Source organism: Hylaeus anthracinus, unplaced genomic scaffold (genome assembly GCF_026225885.1).
Source record: "Hylaeus anthracinus isolate JK02 unplaced genomic scaffold, UHH_iyHylAnth1.0_haploid 0, whole genome shotgun sequence".
Taxonomy (NCBI): Eukaryota; Metazoa; Arthropoda; class Insecta; order Hymenoptera; family Colletidae; genus Hylaeus; species Hylaeus anthracinus.
Window position 1 is genome coordinate 20,826,525 of NW_026533254.1, and position 23,628 is coordinate 20,850,152.

Sequence of the window (23,628 nt, forward strand, 5' to 3'; positions counted from 1 at the left end):
CTATACTTTTATTCTTCGTTTACTGTTTGAATAGGCTTGTGTCCATTTCTGTTCCAGGTATAAAGGAGGGAACAATGATGGATTTATCCTCTTTCGATCCTAATTAATGAACACAAGATTTTTTACGTTGACTGTTTTCTTTCATCTTAACATCTTCATTTTTCATACGTCTTATTAATCTTTGGTGGAACTAAAACATCTTGATAATTGAAAGGACAAACTAATTACAGTTTGCCTAGGTAGGCAGATGAGTATACTGTGTATCAAGAATTTCTGTTTAATTAAATACAGTCGTAAACTTTCTATGAAAAATCGAGCTAACAAAAAAGAATTATTATATCATTCATTTTCTTTCATTATTACATAGTATGCCTGGATATCTTGTCGTTCCTAAGAAACTGAAACAGTAATTCAATGAAATGTAAAATATATTTGATTAACAGTTAAGCTTGAGAAATCGCCTATTGCAACACGAAAGTAATAATACTCGAGTAATTAAAACATTTATTACCATAGAGCAAGCATTTAATTTCTCCCATCTATTAACATTAAGAATATTTTTATATGAAGAAGACGCGATTTCTTCTATCCAATTAAGTGCCTCGATAATATTTCTATATGAACAACATGTAATTCCTTGAATCTAATTACATTAATAATATTTCTGCATAGAGAAAGGTAGAAGAAATAACACGTTTTCTTTAAGGACATTTTAACACTCGAGTATTATTATCTCACTCGAGGCGACAGAAACTGTAAAATCAAAAATAGTCATACACTAAACATTATACTTGGAGGACCACGAATGACTTCAGCTACTATTTTAAACCAGCAAGCGAGCCGGTTCGATCATAGCGCTTCCACGAAGTTTGGTTAAAAGGTGAACAAGCACTAGCAACACGCATCGCTGATGAAGCAAACCAACCGAACCACTTCGCGAGAGCGGTTAGAGGTGAAACACGCAAGACCGGAAGCTGTCGTTTCCTCCATTTGCGCCGGCCTCGGCAAGGTTGGCCGCTTGAAAAACCGTCGGATGGCCAGGTAAGAGTTTGCACGCGTGCACCGCGCGTGCGTGTACCTTCCTCGTGTGTCTGCATCCGGGGTTAGCACGGCACCTAATGAACGATAAAGGTGGCTTGGCCGCGTGCAGCCCGTCATTATAAATCCCCCGCATGACGAGCTATTATTTGCTGAACGCGAGGGCCTCTTTTCCGTGTTGCATTCAAATTCCTCGTATTCTCGATTCACCGAATGGATCGCTACTGAACGTAATATCACTGGAGGAGTTGTTAAATATTGCTAAATATATCATCATTCATTGACCAATAATGCATTCGATGCGAAAGGAAGCGAGGTTTCAGGTAATTCGTTAATAGAAATGTCAGCGAGCGTTCCTGCGAGGTAGAGAACATTCGTCTCTTTCAGTGTGGGATAAAAAACTGTTGTTGAATGAATGGAAATCAGATTGCTAGGAATTTGGGAATTAATTCATTTAAATCGTGCAGAATAAGAAAATAGTTACTAGATTGAACCCATTCATGCAAAATTAAATAATAATGTTGCTGTATTGATTTATGAAATTAGTGTATACTATATAAATTGTGCATTTGTTAATCATATTCACGAAACAAATGCAATAATGTCACAATCATTTCGATCCTAGTGTGACATATATGTTCCAGTAAATACATATTTCTGATCGTCTTTGGTCAAATTACAAGTGTGACTTTCGGGAACATATGTGAACAAAAATGAGCATCATTCGCACTGGGAAAAACTATCTCTTCTTATCCAACTACAGTCTTTGGTCTAAAACGAGCTCTAGTTTAACCCTTTGCACTCGGATGGTCCTCTGTGACGGGACATCGTGAGTCTATCAAATGTTGTTAGCGACACCACTACAAACATAAAGGATATATGTTGCATTTTCGGTGTCGACGCTTGAAGGAAGCTACAAGAATTTATAATCAAGTCTATCGATACCAAAAAAGACACGTTTCCAAAGTTAGACTATTTAACGTCACGCTATTCCCGTTCCTACATTTTGCGACAAGACGACACAGAGTGCAGAGGGTCGATATAGTTCATTTCTAAAAGAGAAACAAATAGAATATAAACAGAAAAAAACCCAAGTTGAAAGGGTTGAATGAACAACAAATCAAAGCTAGAAATTCCGCCATTTCGGTCGGCATTAACTGTCCAGGGTAGATCTGGGTTAGGTCTGGTAGTTAATTTCTGAAAGAGAAACGAATAGAATATAAACAGAAAGAAGCTAGGTTGAAAGGGTCGAATAGAAAACAAATCAATGCTAGAAATTCCGCCATTTTGGTCGACAGTAATCGTTCAGGGTAGATCTGGGTTAGGTCTGGTAGTTAATTTCTGAAAGAGAAACGAATAGAATATAAACAGAAAGAAGCTAGGTTGAAAGGGTCGAATAGAAAACAAATCAAAGCTAGAAATTCCGCCATTTTGGTCGACAGTAATCGTTCGGGGTAGGTCTGGTAGTTAATTTCTGAAAGAGAAACGAATAGAATATAAACAGAAAGAAGCTAGGTTGGAAGGGTCGAATAGAAAACAAACCAAACATAAAGTCCGCCATTTTGGTCGGTATTAATCGCAGGCGACAATAATTACCGAGCGAAACGACCTTTAAAGGCCGACGCGTAAAAGAAGGGGTCAGGGGGGAGGGCAAAAGAAATGCGAACGTAGGAAGAAGGAGAGATTAGTGTCACGGCGTTAACGCGATCAACGCCGTCAGCGAACCGCGCCGGCTGGACGTAGGATCCTCCGCGTTGTAAATCTGCTATAAGTTATGCGCGACCGGGAGGGCAGGCCGTGCCATTAAAGCGGGTTATGCCCGTTTCAAGTGGAAAATCATAAGCACCGCAAATACGCCGTTATTACTATAGACGCGCCACGAGCACGCCACTTACTTTGTAATCATGACTAATGCATAATGCAGTAGCCGGTGCGCGAGCGGTGCCCTGACGTGCGTGTGCGCGTGTCATTCTCTATAGGTTTTCTATGTGGGTGCGTGGCGGGGCAATGGATGCACGTCCACGTATAAATATACGAAACGCGTGCCTTTCCTTTACAATTAATGCGCGATTATCGTTTACGGGCGGCGTGATTATTATTGACCGAGGTGCGCGTACGCAAACCTGACGCACGCGCCACCACGTTGCGAAGCGTTGGAAAGGATGCGCGATTTATCCTAAACCTGCGCGAACGTTGCACTGTACAACTTGCACAGTGATCTGGAAAGCGGCATTTCCGGGCCAATGTCCAATTGTTCTTGATCTACAACGTTAAATGAAAGATTGTCCTCTCTGGCTTCTTTATTTATAGAAAATCATTTATTACGATCTTTAGATTTTAACGATTTGATCACAGATTTTGCAAACATAAAATGTAGAAGAATTTTATACGGAAGAAGAAAAATGAACAATTCTAATAGTAAATTTAACGTTTTCGCTGTATAAATAATGTGTACATATACTTCATGTATTGTGTACACGATCTGTCTAAAAAGAAACCGAACTTTTGCTATATAAAAAGAAAAAAGTACGAGTAAAGTTCTTACACACACGTTTATTTACTCGAAATAATCTCCCTCTGCGTCGATACAGCGTGTAGACCGCGTAATTAACATTTCGAAGGACCTTTGCAGCTTCTGTTTTGGAAGCCCGTTTAGTACGGCGGTTACTGCTGCCTGAATCTCCGAAATGTTGGGGGATCTTCGATCAATCTTTACATACATGCAATCACTGACTCAAAGAAGCGTCTACTATTAGGGGGACCAGAAAGTAATGTCGTATTTTTTACATTAAATTCAAACAAATAAATGTATAACAAGTTTCTATTTTTAATCAATTATGTAATCGCCTTCGTTATCAACAACCTTTTGTTATCTAGTGTGCAAATTTTCGATATCTGATCGATAAAAACTGGTGTACAATGAGCTGATATATGATAAACAAGAATGTATTTAAACAAGTATTTAAAATTCCAAAAACGACATTACTTTCCAGTCTACCTAACATAAACTCTAATTTTCAAATGTGACCCAACATGTACCATGTTGAATAATAGTTTCGTTCTTTGGTAAGCTACAATATCAATCTTACTGGGATCGAGTTGTCCATCATAACACGTAAGTCTTGAAACATGATGTCTTCGTATTCATTTGCGTCTATGCTACGCGCTGATAATACACTGCAAACTATAATTCCCAAAAAGAGTACCGCGGCACCAATGACATTCATAGAAACGACATTACTTTCTGGTCCCCCTAATACTTTATTAGTCCCGGGCCTCTTCAAACGTAAATCCGGCACTGTTCACGGCGAATGCGATAAAACGTCATCGGGTGTCAAGAATTCATACGTCCGCGAAAAATGTCTCATCGTCGAACTATGGGCGATTTTTGAACGAACTTTGAGAGATTCATAGGCGTCGTCCGCGCCCGGTGGACGTCGTTTAAAATTCGCAAACGAGATGATATTTGAGCACTTCGGTGCGTCTGAAATTTCAGCTGCACGGTCGACGCATAACGACGACCTCATCATGTCCATATTTCACACCACGGGGTCCCGTTCTGCATAGTAGCGTCGCGACGTTCTCTCCTTCGGGATGATACCTCGCGTGCCCCGAGTGCCTTCACCTACATCGCGGTAACAGTAATTTGCTTTCGTGTATGTCTCGCGCGTTCGATTTCGTTCGAGCGTGTATCACTTTCCTCGGTGATTTTCCATGGAACGTATCGGCGAATAAATAAAGAAAATACCGACAATTATGGTAAATGTTCGCCGTTCGTATTGCGAGATAAATTGTGGAGGAGTATCGTGTACATTTTATGCTATTGCACACTTGTACGGAATTGCAAGATTGAGCTTCGGAGTAATTCGGAAGAACGAGACGAACATCGTTTGGCTGGGGTCGTAAATTCTGTGAGAGTAATATTTTGATAGGCAGATAGTAATGTAGATATAATAAAAATAATTATTCGTGAATTCGTTATTCATTGGTCTTTAGTTCAATGTTTGAAGTGATAGACAATAATTAACACATTGTACAGTCTAAAAGGCAATTATTATAAATATTAAGTCTATTTTATTTTCATGTTTATACAATTATCATATTTATTATTCTTTATGCCAAACAACATATTATCTGCTAAATACACCAATTATTTTTGCTTAATTACTGTTAGGTTAGCCAAAAAGTTCAATCGGTTTTGGCAATATTTATCATTCCACATTCTGGAATGTAACTAGTTTCAGATCTATTTGGTCAAGTAAATTACAAGAGCCTTCTAAATTAGAAATTCTAATACGAGACAAACCGAATATTTCATTTCCATTATACCCTGCACCTTTCATCGCAGGTTGTAATCGCTTCCGAATCTCTCGTTCAGCAGCGTTGTTAAGATTTGACAGTGCAAAACGACGCGGTAGTGATCAGGAATACTGGTTCAGGGAAATCATCCGAGAGCTGGAGATCGCCGAGCGCCTAACTCGGCATTCTTATCGAGTATTCCGCGGCCGCGAATGCGCGATCCGATCGAGAGCTGACGGTAGACCGCATAATAAGACCACGTATTCTTCCCGTCGAGGCGTAACCTTGGTCGTGCGGAGAATGGTCGAATCAGCTGTTTCAGGTGGAAGGCCTCCCGTGGTACACAATGGGCTATCACGTGACTGGCAAGCGTTTATTAGTCGACGCGAGACGAGAAAATGGGTGGCGAAAGAACGGGTAACGATGCAATTTATTATTTATTGTTCCGGTTAAGAGAGCATCGACCACTAATATGTCATTTCTTTCATCAAGAAATACTGATGTAGCAACTAATGAATTTTTTATAGAAACAGATAAGTTAAAAGAGATGAAAGTTTCACACAATAGGATCTCAAGATATTTGTTTTGATATTTTTAGTTGGTGTTTGACGCTAGTTTCACACAACAAAGTTTCACACGCAGGAACTCAAAATATTTGTTTCGGTGGAAGATAATTACACGACAAATGAAAATAAAACATAAGAAGAAACACTGGTGTAGCATCTAATGAATTTTTGGTAGAAACAGATAAATTAAAAGAGATGAAAGTTTCACACTGTTACGTGCCGATGTTTTCATGTTTATTTTTCTTGATTTCGTTATTTTATAATAATTGTCTGTTTTTGAAAACGAAAATATCGGCACGTAACAACACAATAGGAACTCAAGATATTTGTTTTGGTATTTTCAGTTGGCGTTTGACACTATTTTTTGAAGATTCCAAAACCATAAAAATTCCATGAAACTGAAATTGATGGTACAAACAGTTTGTCTACTACAGAATTAAGTACAATGGTCATACAAAAGATGAATTAATAAAATATGAAGAGTAAGTGATAAGTAAACTTATCCTACATTTATACCACTGTTTATACCACTTCGTATTCTCCATATTCGTGTTTTTACTATAAAAATTAATAATGCATGTTTCTAGGTAAAAAATTATTTACAAGGAACGAGTTTCAACAATGCGAGAACGTTAATGCCAAAGGTGATTATGATTGAAACGTTTACCAGCATTTTGCGACTTGATCAAGAAGTAATAATTTATGCTAGACATATTTTCTTCTTTCCATTTGATCAGCCTTTCAAATTTCTTAAATCCTTTAAATAAAGCATTCAAGACAGCGATGTTAAATAAGATATTTTGTCCTTCGACAAAAGTGTTAGGTTGTTCTAAGAGTTTCTTTCGTTTCAGTAATAGGTAAGATATTACCCTCCTTGATCTCTCTGAAAGCAGCATAATGCCATTTTTCTAAAATCGTTGTGATTTGCTAACAAAATATCATGCAATGCGCACTTTTAAATCCTGTATTGAAGTAAATAAAAAAATAAATAATAATCACATGAGATAATATGCGGAGAGTACGTAGAATAAAGTAGAATATCGTTGCTATTCTAACGACTCTATTCTAACTACCAGACTACGGTTTTCGTGATCGTTAGTAATTATACATTCATAAAAAAAAAGATTAGTTTCATTGAAAAATGACGTAAGTAAAATCGTCACTATAATCGTCCTGGACTATAAGTCGCGAAAGAAATTGTCGGGGCAACCTAATATTTCTCCCTTCGCGAAGGAGCGTAGGAATGGCCGAAAAACGCTTCTTCCACCTGCTCCCGATCGTCGCGGGCACGGAGCGGGTACAAAAGGCTCCAGGAAGAGAGGCACGCACTGTTCACCGTTTGTTCCGCCGGTGGCAGACAGCGTGCGGTGACCTCCGTAGCCCCGTCGTACGGAGCAGGCTGCGCGAAAAGGGGCACGGGGGGACGAAAAGCGCAAGAAGAAGAAGTAGAAGAGAAACGAAGCGGGAAAGAAGAGGTAAGGTGCGTTCCTGCGTGACGTAGCTTTCGCAGGCCATCACGCATATGTTACCCTCCGCGAGGGGGCCCCATACGCGCCTACAATGCGATCCGCGGGGTCATTCCACCTCGGCCACCTCTTCGACTTCTTCGTATTCGTCGACGTCTCTTCCGCGGACACGGTCTTCGGTTTGCTCGTGAACTTTGTTCCCCTCCTCGGTGACTGTAGGTGTCTATGGTCTCTTACAACCCTTGACCTCTAAGACGAAATTTAAAAAGTAGTAAAGGGGATGATTGAGAATATTCGTGTATCTATGTTGGTTGAAAAAATTCAGGAGAAGACACTGAGAACTTCAAGTATTTTTAGGCGAAAAGAATATTCCTGTGGCTGAAATTATTTGTGGCAGAAAGAATGTAAGTGAATTAGAAAATTAGAATATTTGTCACTTTGATTAATGATAGGGGCATTTATCAACTGTTTTTTTTTTTTTTTTTTTTATAAAAGAAGAAATTTTCTAACCACTTTAAACTGGAATTAATGCATGAAGAATATTTTCTGCCTTTAAGTATTTATGGTTCAATTGATGTGTTGAAACAGACTGAACAAATTAGAATATTTATGTGACTTTAGAATAGTGACAACGATATTCAATCAAGCATTGCTAGTGCAAGAGAAGAAATAACTCCTCTAAATAATTCCATGAAACCTGCTAAATACCTACGAAATATTCAAGTATCACAGACCATAGTACAAGGTATAATAGCATAGTCCAGCAAGATACAACATCGTTTTTCATACTGGTACACAGTATAATACAGCAAAATACAGTAGAACACGACTTATTCCAGCAACATAGAGCATAATACATGTAAGTATAGAATTTTCCAGCAAAACGGAGAAATACTGGAAAATACAGAATAATCAAGCGTCACAGACCGTAGTACAAGGTATAATAGCATAGTCCAGCAAGATATAAAATTATTTTTCATACTGCAACACAGTATGATACAGCAAAATATAGTATAATCCATAATACTCTATCAAAATACAGCATATTTCTGCTAAATACAGAATTTTTTAGCACCATAGTACGCAATACTGCAAAATACAGAATATTCAAGCATCACGGACCATACCACAAGATATACCGCAGCAAGACACATTATTCTTGTGCAAAGACTATCTGCATCAAGTTTTCTAAGTCTAAGTGTAACTCTCTCGCGTAGACATGCATAGTATCTGGTCGTGAACTTTGTTCCGGCGTCAGAGACGTAGGTGTCTATCGCTTCGTAGACCGACTCCTAGTTCCTTCAGGGTCGTGCGCGAGGGAAGGACGTAGGTGTCGTGAATGCTGGGCGTGACTCGTGTGTCACTCCCGCCGGATGAAGATCGACGACATGGCTCGACGAGATATGTGCAAGCCGAAGGAAGTTCACGAGGGCCGAGGTAACGCGCCTTAAATGATAATTTCTGTGTACGCTATTCGGCCCTTTGGAAACGGAAGTAGGTAGGAGTGGAGGCAGATGCGGGAAAGGAGGAAACGGAGTTGCGAATACAGGAAATGAAAGTTGAAAGAGTGGAGGTGCGAAAGTGGAGGTTGCGAGGAAGTAGAGATGCCAGAAGGTCAAAAGGAAATGGATGTAGTAATTCAAGTGGTATCGAAGCATCGAGAGTTATAATAACAAGTCGATATCAAGTTATTTGACGGTAAATTTGATGGTAAATTATTCATCATGTACTGATCGTAGTAAATAAATCAAGATATACCAAAATGTTATATATTTTCATTAGGTATAATTAGTAAATTGAATTTATTGGTCCACAAATACTTTTGGCACAAAAATATTCCTTATACCCGAGAAATAATTCAGGTTTCAAGATTGAACTAGTCGAAATCATGATATATATTTTCTATATCTCAATCGGTAGATGTTTGTATTTTGTTTTCCCTAAGTATCCTGTTGCACATATTTTACAAATATTGAGATTTGTAATTCCAAACTTATTTCTATAAAAATCAAATATATCCAATATTACTCAGGGATAGCGTAACTTTCTGTAACTGAAAACATTACTCGCTACATACAAACAAATTCTTCCTCTACATAACACAAGTGTAAATAGTAAGTTTACCTTGAAAACACACAGAATTAATCCCTAGACCAAATATCTAGACGACTCGAAAGAATAATAATTCCCAAAAAATTTTCTTAAATAACCCAACCATTATCTTATAAAAAAAATCACCAAAGAAGATACATCCACCGGTTGAAACGTTTCCCATCACTCGCAACCTACGTCAACCACATGCATCGGCGATTCAACAGAAAACGTTCATCGCGGACTCGAGTTATGATCGTAAAAACTCCCGCGCCTTCGCCGTGTTTCACATTTTCCTATCCGCGCGGTCGTTGCGGGAAAAATGCGTTGCGCAATTGTTGTATCACGGCCAAAGCAAAACGATACTCCAAAGGGCACGAAAGAAACAGCGAACCAATCGTTGCCGAGGAATCGTACGTACGTATGCCATTTCCGTTCGCGAGGAAACGAACGTGACAGTCGGAAAACCGCTCCATCGACGTGCAGAAGCGTTTAACATTGGTCCGAGATAAAAACCGATTAGATATGCATCTAAACAGGTTAATAAACCACCCACACGTCGGTCTTGCGATTTGCCCACCGTGCACTGAAAACTTTCCACACGCAGTTGCAGTCGGAGTCTTACACGTCCTGGCACCGTTTCTTTCTCGCTCCAACGCTCCTCCCCCGCCTCTCATCTCGTCTCGGTCGACCTTTCTTGGTCGCGTATGTTAAACTCGCAGCGAGTTACGAGCGGATGACAAACAAAGAGCGGCGTGGCCTCGTCGTTTCGTGAGCGAGGTGCGATTAATACGCGAACAGCTACTCCAGCCGTGTCATCGATAGGCGCCGGAGAAACGGAGCAAAGGCGCGACATTCGCAACGGAAAATATGCGCGGGCGGTTGCAGAGGATCGGAAGTTTCGCTGAAATTTTAGAACGTGGGTAAATAGAACTCAAGTAAATATAAATAAAAATGGAAATCGTTGATTTAGAGTCGATATTGTCGAATTGTCAGAATTGTTCTCAACAATTTGAGAAGTCAACAATTTTGACTTCAGTCTAATTTAAACTCAATTTAAGCCGAAGTCCTGCAACAATTGGTGAAACTGATGGAAAACTGAATGTAAGACCGAGATTACTTCGATCTCTTTATTGCCTTCGCTTGTGCAAGACATGTACCGCGATTCGGTATTCTTTTGCCTCGGATGATAAAAAGATACGTGTAGGTGAGGGAGACTCAAGGTTGGAGAATAAATCACAACATCGATTTACGTATCTTGATTTCTCACGTTGTGTGAGTAACGCTGCATAGATTAGTCGAGAGGATTGTTACTCTAAAGTGTGTTCAGTTTCAGTGATGCATGTTGTAATTGCACGTTCATAGAAAAAACATGAACCTTGAATTAGCTGAATTCTCGGCGCGATGAAAATGGACGGTAATGTCTTTTTGGTAGGAGTAGACGCGATATCATTACTCACTCTCAACGTAACAAGAAGTATTTTGAAGACTTTTTGCACATGCGTTGTTCTATTATTGTAAAAGAAATGCTTCCTGGAGCACGCGTGGAAAAAGTGAAAATCCAAGCAAGTACAGTGGGAACATAGATCTGAATGTCACGAAGTGTACCTACTTGACTCATGCATTGCCTATTTTTAAAACGTTAAAAGTTCTGTTTAGTCTATTAATAGAACAGACCGTATTGCTCGCGTTACAATAATTAAAGCAATTTTCAATATTGATTTATTTGGATTTAATTGGAGAAGTATTCTAATGTATTCTTCATTGTTTAGACCACTTGTATGATTTTCATTAGGAGTTACAACAAAGAAACACGAGAAGCACATTGTATTTTGATCTACTACTTTGTTGGTAATATATGTTTAATGTTTGGTAACGTTTGTTAATGTTTGCTATTTTTAAGGTTTGGTGGTTTAATGTTTGGTAATAATTTTGAATTTTTAACTTATACAGGATGTGTCGTACTTTCATCTGAAATTTTAACATTGGTTATGACAAAATTCTAAAAATCTTTATACATTATACACTACATATTTGTAACATTGATTAACGATACAAATTTGCGATATCCAGCTTCAGAATTTTATTATTTTCGTCAGTGCTCGATATTAGAAACGTAAAATATCTACCTGTCGCAAGTGTATCTCGAATGTGAGCTTTGATTTTAAATTGATGCAACCATGTAAATATTCCAAACTTTTTGTGGGTCCTTGCGCCAAGGCTATTTTGTTTGTTGCCTCAATTATCCAAATAAATCAACATCGCACAAAACTAATACAATATATTTCAACCCAACGATTTTTACTTCAGTCTAATTTAATCTCGATACCTGAAATTAGTTCTAACTTGCTTCCAATTGAAAAAAAGCATTTCAAGATCCGCAATTCGCTACAATAACCCAACTAACGATTGCAGTACCACATCCCTAAATATTTCCACCAACTATTGCATCTCTGAAATAATTTTAATCATTACATACTTTGTGTCCACGATTATTCTAAACAGCAAACTACCAGCGGGCCCGTTCATTTTATTTCCACGCTAATCGTTAGCATTCTTTGAACACGATGGCGATTAAAGTGAGCAAAGATGACCCGCTGATGGTCGACAAAGAGCAAGGTGGCTCCGTGCGCGAGAAACGATTAGCACCGACAATCCACTCTCATTCTGCAGCTCTGGAGAACAAGAGGAGAGGAACCGTAGGACCCGGGATGGCGGGAAGGGAGGTGGAAGTCAGGTACGTGGGTCGAGCAAGGGTCAGAGCCGGACCACGACGAGTCACCTGCGGTGTGACCGATGCGAGCAGCCAGCAAACGCGCTCGCTATCATCTCACCGAGTCCCTGGCCTTCTTCGTCATCATGGCTAATGCTAACTGCTCGGCTGGTGGCGTACAGTCGCCTACAAAACGCACTGACATCAAGTCGAAGACATACCAGGGCCTGGCGTAGCTGAGAGAACGATTCCTTCTCGACGCGATTTAGAATGTGGCCGGAGAAAGAAAACGGTACAGTAACAGTAGCTCGAGATTTTTCTTGCTTCTTAAGATATCTAAAAAACAATACTCCAAAATGGCAAGAAGAAAGTTATCAAAAAATACCACCATAAACAAATTACATTAAAACGTATTATTGTGTAAACATATATCTAAATTTCACAGAAGAATCAATGAATCTTGTTTATCCTTTATAATATTGCATATTATATATCACCGTTCGTTCTTCGGAAATTAATTCCGACTCGTACGACACCCATGTCTAAATTTAATACCACCGCAAAGGGGTTAACATTGTTTATACCGCAAATCGATCTCGTGCCTCTCTTCCCCATTAATCTCCCCTTAATCATAAAATTACGAAGCGATTCCAGCACCATTAATTGTCAGAGTCACTTATCCAGTCAAAAGAGAATCCAGCGAGCACACGAGGAGCCTTCCAACGCGACAGAATCAATAATTCTCATAATTAATCTTGCTACCAATGAAACCGCATTCTTCGACGTTCGTTGGCGATCCGAGTTGGGCCACCGAGCGTCGAAGAGTTCGTTGGCAATTATTCCAATAACAGAGGCCGGCGCTAATGAATGCAGTCAGTGTACCGAATGCCATTGATTGACACATCGGGTGTCATTGTTTCGAAGGACGCGTATCCCCACTCTTTACACAGGGAGAAGGGGAAAGCTGCTATATGACTATGGGCTTCATGGACTATAACCTAGACGCGGAGGACCTCCAAAGATTAATTTGAGATAGTTTGATGGGTCTGTGAAGTTGGCTCAACAGTTGCAAAGAAATTTGAGACTATGGCCCAATGGCACAAAAGCTTCGAGGATTATAATTCTTCCAACCTATAGAATATGCTATCTGCCTTGCCATGGGCTTCAGGGACTATGACTCAGACGTGGAGAACCTCTGAAGATTAATTTGAGATAGTTTGAAGTTGGCCCAACATTTGCAAGAAAATTAGAAACTAAGACTCAATGGGACAAAAGCTTCGAGGGTTATAATTCTTCATGGACTATAATTCAGACGTGGAGGACCTCCAAAGATTAATTTGAGATATTTTGATGGGTCTGTGAAGTTTGCCCAACAGTTGCAAACAAAATTTAAGCCTAAGACCCAATGGCACAAAAGTTTCGAGGGTTATAATTCCTCCTACCTATCTATATATTCTTCCTCCCTAAATCATCACGCGAATCCACGATCCCATGATGTCTCCTCGTACCCATTTTTTCTTTCAAAGCTATTATTAGAGGCCTCAGAGTGTCACCAGCCCAGGTATCCGCAAAATTCAAGCCGAGCACTGTTCCCCGCATACGTTCGTTAGCGCATATCATTTCGAGTGATGTATTATTCACGGAGTGTCATCAGGAAACGGTTACGTGACCCTCGATGACTTCTGACGGACACGGCCACCCCTTCTACGCTGCATTTTACTCGGCTATCGGTCGTTCGGTCTGCGTGCATCTGGCGCTTGATGGTAATTGATGCCGGTTTAACAGTAATTACTGGCGTAATATATTACTACTCTAGGAGTGAGCATTCCACTTCTTGCGCGAATGAAACGCGCCATGGTCAGCGCGGTGCTTGACTAATAGGTGTCTTTCGCAGCCTCGCGGAACGGCCGTCGTTGCGTCGGCTCCGACGCCTGATTCGTGCGCGAGTCTTTGATTCCTGATTCCGCGACTCGGTGACTGAGTGCCCGGAGGGGATTTCATCCGCGCGCGTCTCGTTATGAATTGTCGTAATTGAAATGCAGGAAGTATGAACTAAATGTGTTAAGTTGGAGTCAACATTCCGCGCGGAACGAGTAGGAAAATATGCGAAGAGTTGAAATCTTAATCGTATTGAGATGTAACTTGGGGTTAGTAAGTTTGAGCAAGTATAGTGTCTGGTGAATCGATTCGATAAGGACACTTGGTGTACTTTATGATGTAATTGTATGTACAATAAACGAGCCGTTCGTTGAATGGATCGATTGACTCCATAAAAGAGAAGGTTGAGAAATGTGATGAAATATGGTATATTGATTTTTAAAATTCCCTTCGTATTAGGTCTACGGGAAAGTTACGTTCGTCCCGGTTACTAGTTTCAACAAGTATGCGCATATTCATAAATTTGTCTATTTTTAATTTCCATAAATCTATTTTTAATTTCCGTGTGATCAGCTACGTTAATCTTTCTATTCCCTTTCTTCTTAAATAAACTAAAGAGCTAGAGTTTAAATAAATCTATAGTCGAACTTTTGCTTCGAAAACATCCCTGGAAACATCCTTGTTCACCAAAACAACCCAATGCATCCAGAAACATTATTATCCCACCGTTTGGAGCGACGGTGTACATCCTCCGAATAATAACCGCCAAATAAAGCACGCTCAAATCCGCATTCCTTCCCACGACATAATTCTATCCATACATAATGCGACCTATCGCGAAATCTCTGGTCCAGGGATGAGCGCAAGGTTGCCAGTCAGCGTGCGCCGCGCAGCGTAGTGCAATCACAGGGATCGGTCGTCGGGAGGATCGCATAGTCATGGCCATCCCGAAAAGCGTGACCGATCCCGCCGATTACACTTTCGTTCGGCGATATCGTTCGCCTGCTAATTAATCGCGAGCATGTCGCGGTATTCGCTGGCCCGGAGGACCGAGGAGATGGAGGACATATGGGCACCAGCGTATGGAACGACGCCGTGCGATGGGCCACCCACGACAGGCCTTCACCCTATCGTCGACAAACGTAAATTAGCGACTTATCGTATCGCGGTGGTCGTTAGGCGGTTCGACTGGACGATCGGCGCGAAATTCAAAGACGTTTTCGTGACTCGGTGATACTGAGCTGGAAGGGAGGGTACCCTTGCATGGGATGGCTTTGTGGTAGCTTTGCTCGGGGTTCACCGTTTGGACACTGATACACCACGACATGGATGCTAACAGAATATATATATATAGGAGTAGGACTTGAAGAAATATCCTTCTGATGATTCTAAGAAGCTGATGAAAGACTTTCCAAGCTCCTGCATACACAGTCTTTCTAAAGAATTTTTGGTAGTGATTCTGATTTTGATGTCGAAGAAAAAGAATTAAATCGTAATATCTATTATTTGACTATCTACCGCGGTATCGAATGTCTGAAAACCTCCGATTCTTCGTGGCGTCTCGATACAAGAGAAACAGACAAGAAGAGAGAGAAAGGTAGAGCTTAGAAGGCCCCCGGTAAACTTTTGCGATTACGAGACGAGTCAATAAAAGCTCTCACGGCTGTTAATGGATTGTACGAAGCGGTAAACTTTAACCCCGCGTGTGAGCCCCTAGATGCATGCCCATCAAGGGGAATCCCATAAAACCGCGCGAGAACGCAAGCCTTTACGATAATGCATATTCCAATTGCCATTACTACTCCGTAACGCGAGTATTACAGGATTCATGTGGCTTGATATCGCGAAAGAATGCAATCAAGACTCCCCTCGCGTAATCTTCGCCGGAGCCAAGCACGTTGTTAATTATGCGACCCTGCTACACTGTCGTACAACACACCGGCATCGCGATTCCTCAGCAATTCCTTGCTCTTTATTCGTTAATCTCACACCCGTTAAATGATGTAACGCGCTTACGACGTGACAAAAAGCTTCTTGGTATGCTAAGGGTAGCTGTGTCGTATAGTATATTCGAATTAGGAGCGTTTTAAGTGTTTGGTCTATTTCACTGTTTAACGTGGATGTAATGTTTTTGGGCTTGGGGTCATCCTAAAATCCGCGTCACGCTTTTATATGACGCTGATGTCATCAGTCTATGTCTGCGGCATACGTGAATGAGAATATATGAGAATACAAGTGTACATATTTCTCCTAATCTATCAATATTTGCGCAGCGTGTACGCATTAAGTGTTGGTTATAATGTCTTCTACTGACTGCATGAGTCGTCCGCGTCAACGTAAACGAGAATCGGACTTTAATCAATGTTTTATTAATAATCCATTTTCATCACGTGCAAAAGTAGTTAATTTTCTTTACTTCGTATACAGTGTTGTACGTGTATTCTCAAAAACATATCCATGATTCGATGTTTTTCCGTGAAGTGAAGAAGGTGATGGTGTTTTTGTGTGGGTTATACTTTAATTCTTTAATGTTCACGTCACTTTTCACGTTTGTAACATGACAAAAATCATATACATATACAGAGTCAGTTTAATAAGTATTCGTATAGAAACCAATTAAAAATTAAACTTCATATATTTATTTTATTAAGAAATTTTAGGAGAAGAAATGATTAACCAACGTTGCTACACATTTTTAGAGTAGATTATGCGTAAAGTAAAGTTTATTACTTGTAATGTTAACCTCTTATTTCTTTTCTTATTAGTTTTATTTTAAATTCGTACCCTCTATGTCTACTGAAGAAATTTGTTTAAATTAAATAATAAAATTAATGTTTCCAAATTCGTAATAAATACATACATGAATAAACTTTACACATGTATATATTTATAATGAAAAATGTATTTGAAAACATCGAACCTATCATTTAATTTAAACAAATTTCTTCAATAGACATTGGGTAATAGGGTGGTAGGTGTAATAGGGTGTACGAATATTTATGGGACCATAAGTATTTATATATTAATACACACAATGCACATTGATACACATATTCACACAAAATACTTTTGTTTTATTAGAAATTTTATTAGACTTGCCAGAGTGTTTGAAAAATAATAATGAATATTTTATAATTGATTAAGTGTCAACCTTTGTGTTAGACAATCCTCAGAAATTGTTGAAGACCTATTCACATAACGAATGTGAAAAATAAATCTGACATAGGCAAAATTTTATTTCAATAATAAACATCGTACAAAACCACGAAAATGCCATGTGTAATTGTATAGTTTTATTCTTAATTTTCATTGATCATGTAACGAATAAATATAATGATTTATTCTGCATACTCGGCTGTTTTATCTAAACAAGATTTCTGTCTATAAGAAAGTAAACACAAAGTAACAAGTACATATAGAATCATCAGTTCTAACTGATTGCAGATGTTGGCACAATCTCGGTACAATAAAGACGTATTACTATAACGATAATAATAATTATTATTTCAGATATATCAGTTGAACGTAATCACTCTATAGAAGAAGAGAAATTGCTTGGCGCCAAAGTATTCCGCTCCATCACAGCGATGAATTTCTGACACCGAGATGTATCTTTATTAGACGCTCTTAATATCGCGATAAACCTCATAAACGCCATAATGTGTCTTTATTGCTCACCTCTAACGCCACCATAAACCTCTCGAGCCTATAAACCGCAGGCTACTTTTATCGCGTAGACTTGAATTTTAATAATAATCGGATAATTTATCTACGTATTTTTCTACCGTAAAAGGTCCCGACGTTCACGATATGCCGATAAACTATCATTAATGATTAGTTCTGATTGCGAGAGCGTCGTTTGCGCGTCGATCCGCGCTCGCAAATAGCTGGGCACATTTAAATTAATAACTATTTGATATAATTTATTTCGAACCGGTATCTGCATATACGAATAATATCAATTCGTATGAAATAATAGCTATGTCAAGTTATTATTTTAATTAAAGTGTTTACGTTTGTAATTACAAATACAATATTGTAAAACAATTTCACAATTACTTAGAACCGATACATAATAAAATAACATGTTTCGCTGAATGTTTCAAATAATGTTGTATTAAAAGAGATCAGGTCTGTCTTGTACTTATTACTCCATGTGATATAGTTTTGAAGAGAAACTTTATAATTACGTAAAATAAATGTGAAATAAAATATGGTGTTCTTTGAAATAATATTTCAAAAATATCCACGTTTATTGTAACTTCACCTCATATTATTTCAAAGAAAAATTTCACAATCAGTACAAATAAATATGAAACAGAATAACATGTAATTTGACATAATATCTCAAATAACAATATATCTCAAAAGTGATCAAATCCATAAAAATAGTCATAAAATAAAATAATATTAAATATTTCAAATAAAATCATTTTAAAAGTGGCCAGACACAATCGAACACAGGAACTCCCCGTATTCTCGGAATGCTGAGTGGGCTAACCCAATTGGTTCCACGTCTAAGTCCTCGATTAACCGCGAGGGAAACCCCCGTTAGCTGGTTTTTAATTGCTCCGTGTCGAGGGAACCGAGTCGTTGACCAATTAGCGGCAAGAACCTCTTCATCGATATACTATCGATCGCCATTTGTATGTGTCAAGGTGTCGAGCACCTCTTGGTCTGTTCTCATGCATAAACATCATTGTGACAATGAGAATTATCCCCGCAGCGAACCTCGCAAACAAACACGCGAGTAAATGGAAACGCTGTAGATCTCTTTCCGCGAAGGAACAGCGAGTACTTCGTCCGAGCAAGACAAGAATTCCGTATAGGCTGAATGGGAAACCGAGACGGTGTACGAGTAATCGATAAATCCTTGCATAATCCACGGGTAATTTTGTTTCGATATCACCGTTCGTTCCATGGTTATACTCCGTAATTATAGAATGTAACCTAGAGATTCCTTTCCCATGCTTTTTCTTTCCTTACATATTCAACATCGCATCAACCTTTCGATACTAGCGATCTTTTATGTGATTATCCTTACTGTTAGATGTTGGTCCAAATATCTTTAAGTAGCTCGATTATTTTGTATAAGTTTTCTTCTGTGCTCCATGCTTCCTTTTAACTAGTCTTTTCCATGCTTTGGATTGCCTGTAGAGATGTATGATTTCTTTTGTGGTACTGAAGTATTGATATACAGTAATGTCTCGTTAGACGCACAAATTTGTCCAGGATAAGTGCACAGAAACCGCCAAGTGTCGAACGATATTTACCATTCATCTTTTTTTAGTTAGTGTTTGGGTTCGTTTTAATTAGAAAAATATCAGGAATATGATGGTAAAAGTTTTATAATAAAGAAGTTAATAATAAGAAAGTTTTCTCTAATCTCTAATTGTCCACGTTATGTCGCGTTTGTTTCATCACGAAAATATATGTATAAGCAATAAAACAATTCTTATATTTTTTTAACTCATGGCACAGATCAGAGGATTTATGATCTTTTTGTGAACCTTCTACGATTTATTATATAAATATTATATTTATATTCTATGTTACGAAACCATAAAAAATTATAGTGATGAATAATTCTATGAGAAACTAATTCCCAATTTTCTTTTGGTAAGAAAACTTACCACTTTAGAAAAAAAAATTGAAAATTATTGTAATTAAAAATAGAATAGTATTAAGCAAAAATTTTATTTATACCAAAGTTTAAACTTTGACGTAAGAATACACAGTCATTGTATATGAACAGATTGATAAATAATACTACGACGATAATCATTACTAATAAATAGTCAATGGACTATTGACTATTCTGACTCCTCAAGTATCATCAATAGTAACGTAGATATGTTTATGTGCATGCCCCTTGGGAATGTATAAAAAATTGTTCCAGATCCGCATTTGACACATGTAAGGTTATAAATACGTACACGAAGCAATTGTCATATAACTGGCAGAATAATTCAAATGGTAGGATAAATACGACATAAAACTTAGTGTCATAAAAAAACGCGAGTGAACTTATGTCAATGTTGAAGTTTTTTGTGAAAATGTAAATTAGAAAATTAGCATCGTTTATCGTTCGGCAATATTTCACTATAAACAATTAGGTATGACATGTTTAACTGTTTTTCAGTCTGCCACGTGTAGTAATAAATCCACGTTTTGATTTTCACAATTAACTAAATATTAACGATAAATATGCCACGTATCAATCGTGTAATTGAAAGAGTCGTAATTATTATACTTTCTGCAATTTTCTAACATATTATAAATGAGTTAAAAAAGAACAATTTTTTTTACTGTTTTCTGGAAATTAATTGTAACATATTGTTTGTGAAACTACGAAACGATAAACGTTATAAGAATTTTCATTATTTATGATAAATTAGAATCCTTTCTGTTTTCATGATTTTACTTATAATAACATTTGAGGTTTATTCGCGTTCTCAATTTGGGTGGATAATTAATAATACATCATTTCTATTTTGACAGACTCCGAAGTCAAAATTGAAGACAAAATTCGAAACGTCGTTTATTATAAAATTTGTAACGAATTCATTAATTATTTAAACAAAAGAGTACACGCTGTATATATAGAGCACCTTCATAAATAGTTGAAAAGAAGATAACAGCATTGCGTAAATTATTAATGAATCTACAGATTCCAATATAAAAATCGGTATAATATAAATAAAATTAGAATACTGCACACATAGGGTTACTTTACGGATAGATAAAAAGAAGCTAGCACCTTGGTTAAATTATAACAAGATCAATATTATTTAAATGAAATGTAAATATCGTGCATGCAGAGTAACCTCATGGATACTTAAAAAGAGATTACCAGCCTTACATAAATCATTAATAAATCTAAAGATCCCAATATGAATATTAATACAAAAATAGCTGGTTCTCCTTTCCAACGATCAGTCAAGATAGAAAAAGCATCCTCTCTAAAATCATTCTTCCGATTTCACGGTGATCAATCACTATCGAAAGTGTTGCTTCGAAATCACGCGTATTTTTCCCCGTACCGCGCATTCGAGATACAGAGCAGACTTCCGCGAACGTCTGCTCGCCGAAGAAGAAACAGTGCCCGAGAAGAGAAGAGACGCAGAAGGGAGCCAGAGAGCAATAGAGAAGCGGGGCCCGATATGGTCATGCTCTCTCGATGCAAATGAGAGGCCCCGAGAGAAGAGTCTCGACTTCACCGGTAGGCGAATGAAAGCTCGAGCAATTAAATTCTCATTGGAAGCAAGACACGTGTTACCGCGTGTTTGACGCGGCGGTCATGCCGATCGCGACCTCGAGATCCCTGATATCGCGCATTACGCGACAAATCGTCGGTCCTGCTTCCTGTCGCGGTAATGAGAGATTCATTGGTTTACCCATTGTGTCGAACAGTGTTGCCCACTGATAACTCTATTCACTGCAAATCCACTGCGAAGTCGCCGACTGCGAATAAAGTGGATCTTTATCGCGAAATTTAACATGCCTGAATAACCGTAATATGACAGAATCGACGTAGGCGTTAATGGCCAAATCGTTATTATTCCGAATGCAAATATATATTAATGTAAGAGAGCGCTGTCATTGTACGGAAGTTGCTACGAACAGACGGCAGTTTGGAAAATTTCAGAATGTATCGTGGGAAAGTGCAAGAGAAAAGAAAAGAGAAAAAAAGAAGAAACAGGTGTCGAATTAAGGTCGGGCCAAACGGTCAACCGTCTTCTCAGATTGTATTTCTAATCATTGTGTTATTGTACAACAAACCATTAATTTCCTTTTTACATTAATTAATAAAGAAACGAAATCTTTGCATCGATCTTGAATGGTTATCTATCGAGGATTATCTAGTGTCAGTTTTCCTGCGTTTGGTTCTGTTTATAAAATATTCGGTTAATGAGTATAAGTATGTTTAACTATTCTTGGTGTATGTACAAAAGCAAAGACTTCGAGGATATTCACGTAAACTTGGAGAAGAATATTAAAATTCAAAAGAATATTTGTTACACAGGCTCCTTGTATTAAAAAAAAGTTCAATGAAAAACAGCTTTTCAAAAACAGTCTTTGTTCAAGGAGTATATGCAGAACATACAAACATACAAACATTCATATTATTTCCTGAACAATAAGAAGTTCTCTACCGGTCTGCTATAAAAATAAGTATCTATATAAACAGAATGGGCCGGAATTTTATATTTTTAAGTTTATGGTGTGAGTAAATGGATTACAACAAAAAAATCACCAAAAATGGCCAGGGAGTTCTGCTCCATAAAGAGTTAGGTCCGAGTTAGGTTGTGTCTGGTGCAGTTCCGCTCCGAGGTGCTGTAGCGGTGAGGTTTTTAATGAGTAAAAATCTCGCATAACCCATTCTGAAGGTTTTCTCCACCACCACGGTAAAAGAAAGCAACAAAAGGTCTAGATTATGTCTGGGTTAACACACGGACCGCCATGTTGCCCATATATGAGTGGCAGGGCTTTTCATTAACCCCGTTAGCTGTCACAAACCTCATTTGGGGATTTTTCATTCTATGTGTTCTATGTGTTCTATGTGTCTTATGTGTTGCAGAAACGGTGTATCGTATGCTTTATTTTTTTACAACAAGCGAACTTATTTGTAGGTTGAACGGAACCGAAACGGAAATATGGCAATTAATAAATTACGAAACTTATTAATTCCAATGATGAGCTGTTAAAGAAGATAAATCTGGGTAGGATTCGTGAATTTCAATGACGTAACAAAAATAACGACTATACGAATGTTAGATTATGTAGGTTCTAATTGTCTCCAGACAAATGTTTAGCCTCTCAGAAATATTCCCGAGTGTTAGCCCGTAAATCAATGCGTCGTATCCATAATATGGAAGCGTTACGAAAAACCGCGAGGGTGTGGACCGAACGAGGGTCGGGTAGGAGGCAGCCTCTTCGACGGTATACTTGAACGACACCTCCCAGACCGCGATAAAGATGTAAATCTGGCTGTAAGCGAGGAGAAGTACGAGCGCAGGCAGCGGCCGCTATTAATTCATGCATGCATTGTTACGTGTCAAGGCGCGCGGTGTATCTGTCGGCAGATCGTCGTGACGAGATAAGAGAGTGAAAACCTTCCTCCTCTCGATCGGGGGCGCCTCCTCCCGCGCTTGTTCCTCGACGAGAAGCCAGCCTCGCACGACGAAAAGGCTCCTTCGCACCGGCGAAGATTAATCGTCCACGTCGGACGGACGTCGTGATAATTCCTTTAAACGACACGCGGCTACGCGAACCGAGTCCCCCGGTGATACGGTGAAACGCGGCCCCGTCGATGCCGCGACGGTGGTAATTATTTCGTTTAGCGACGCACGGATAGACGGCTGGCGTTAAGCCACCCGACAAACTCCAGCCTCGCGAATCGTACGACAACATAATGTCGGGCGATAATCGAGAGACGAGGGCTCGAGCACGGAAGCTCGGTCGTTATTTTGGTTAATTGGACATGGTGGGGATAAGAGGCATCGCGGTATGGGAATTAGGGAGACGGATGATCTAGAGTTTTGGGAGAGTGCGAATGAATACTTCTGGATTCAGG

At 38.8% G+C, this 23,628-nt stretch overlaps 1 protein-coding gene and 1 long non-coding RNA gene across 10 annotated transcripts in view; one reads left to right on the top strand and one right to left on the bottom strand.

Moving 5' to 3' along the window:
* LOC128886415 (uncharacterized) overlaps positions 1 to 23,628 on the bottom strand; it is a 461,940-nt gene that overhangs the window by 124,106 nt on the left and 314,206 nt on the right. The window lies entirely within an intron of this gene.
* LOC128886816 (uncharacterized) lies at positions 5,186 to 6,662 on the top strand. Of its 2 annotated transcripts, XR_008459914.1 has the most exons (4): positions 5,186 to 5,754; positions 5,936 to 6,074; positions 6,248 to 6,385; positions 6,491 to 6,662. It is a non-coding gene; the product is annotated as an uncharacterized LOC128886816 (long non-coding RNA). The 2 variants fall into 2 exon arrangements; XR_008459915.1 differs by lacking the exon at positions 5,936 to 6,074.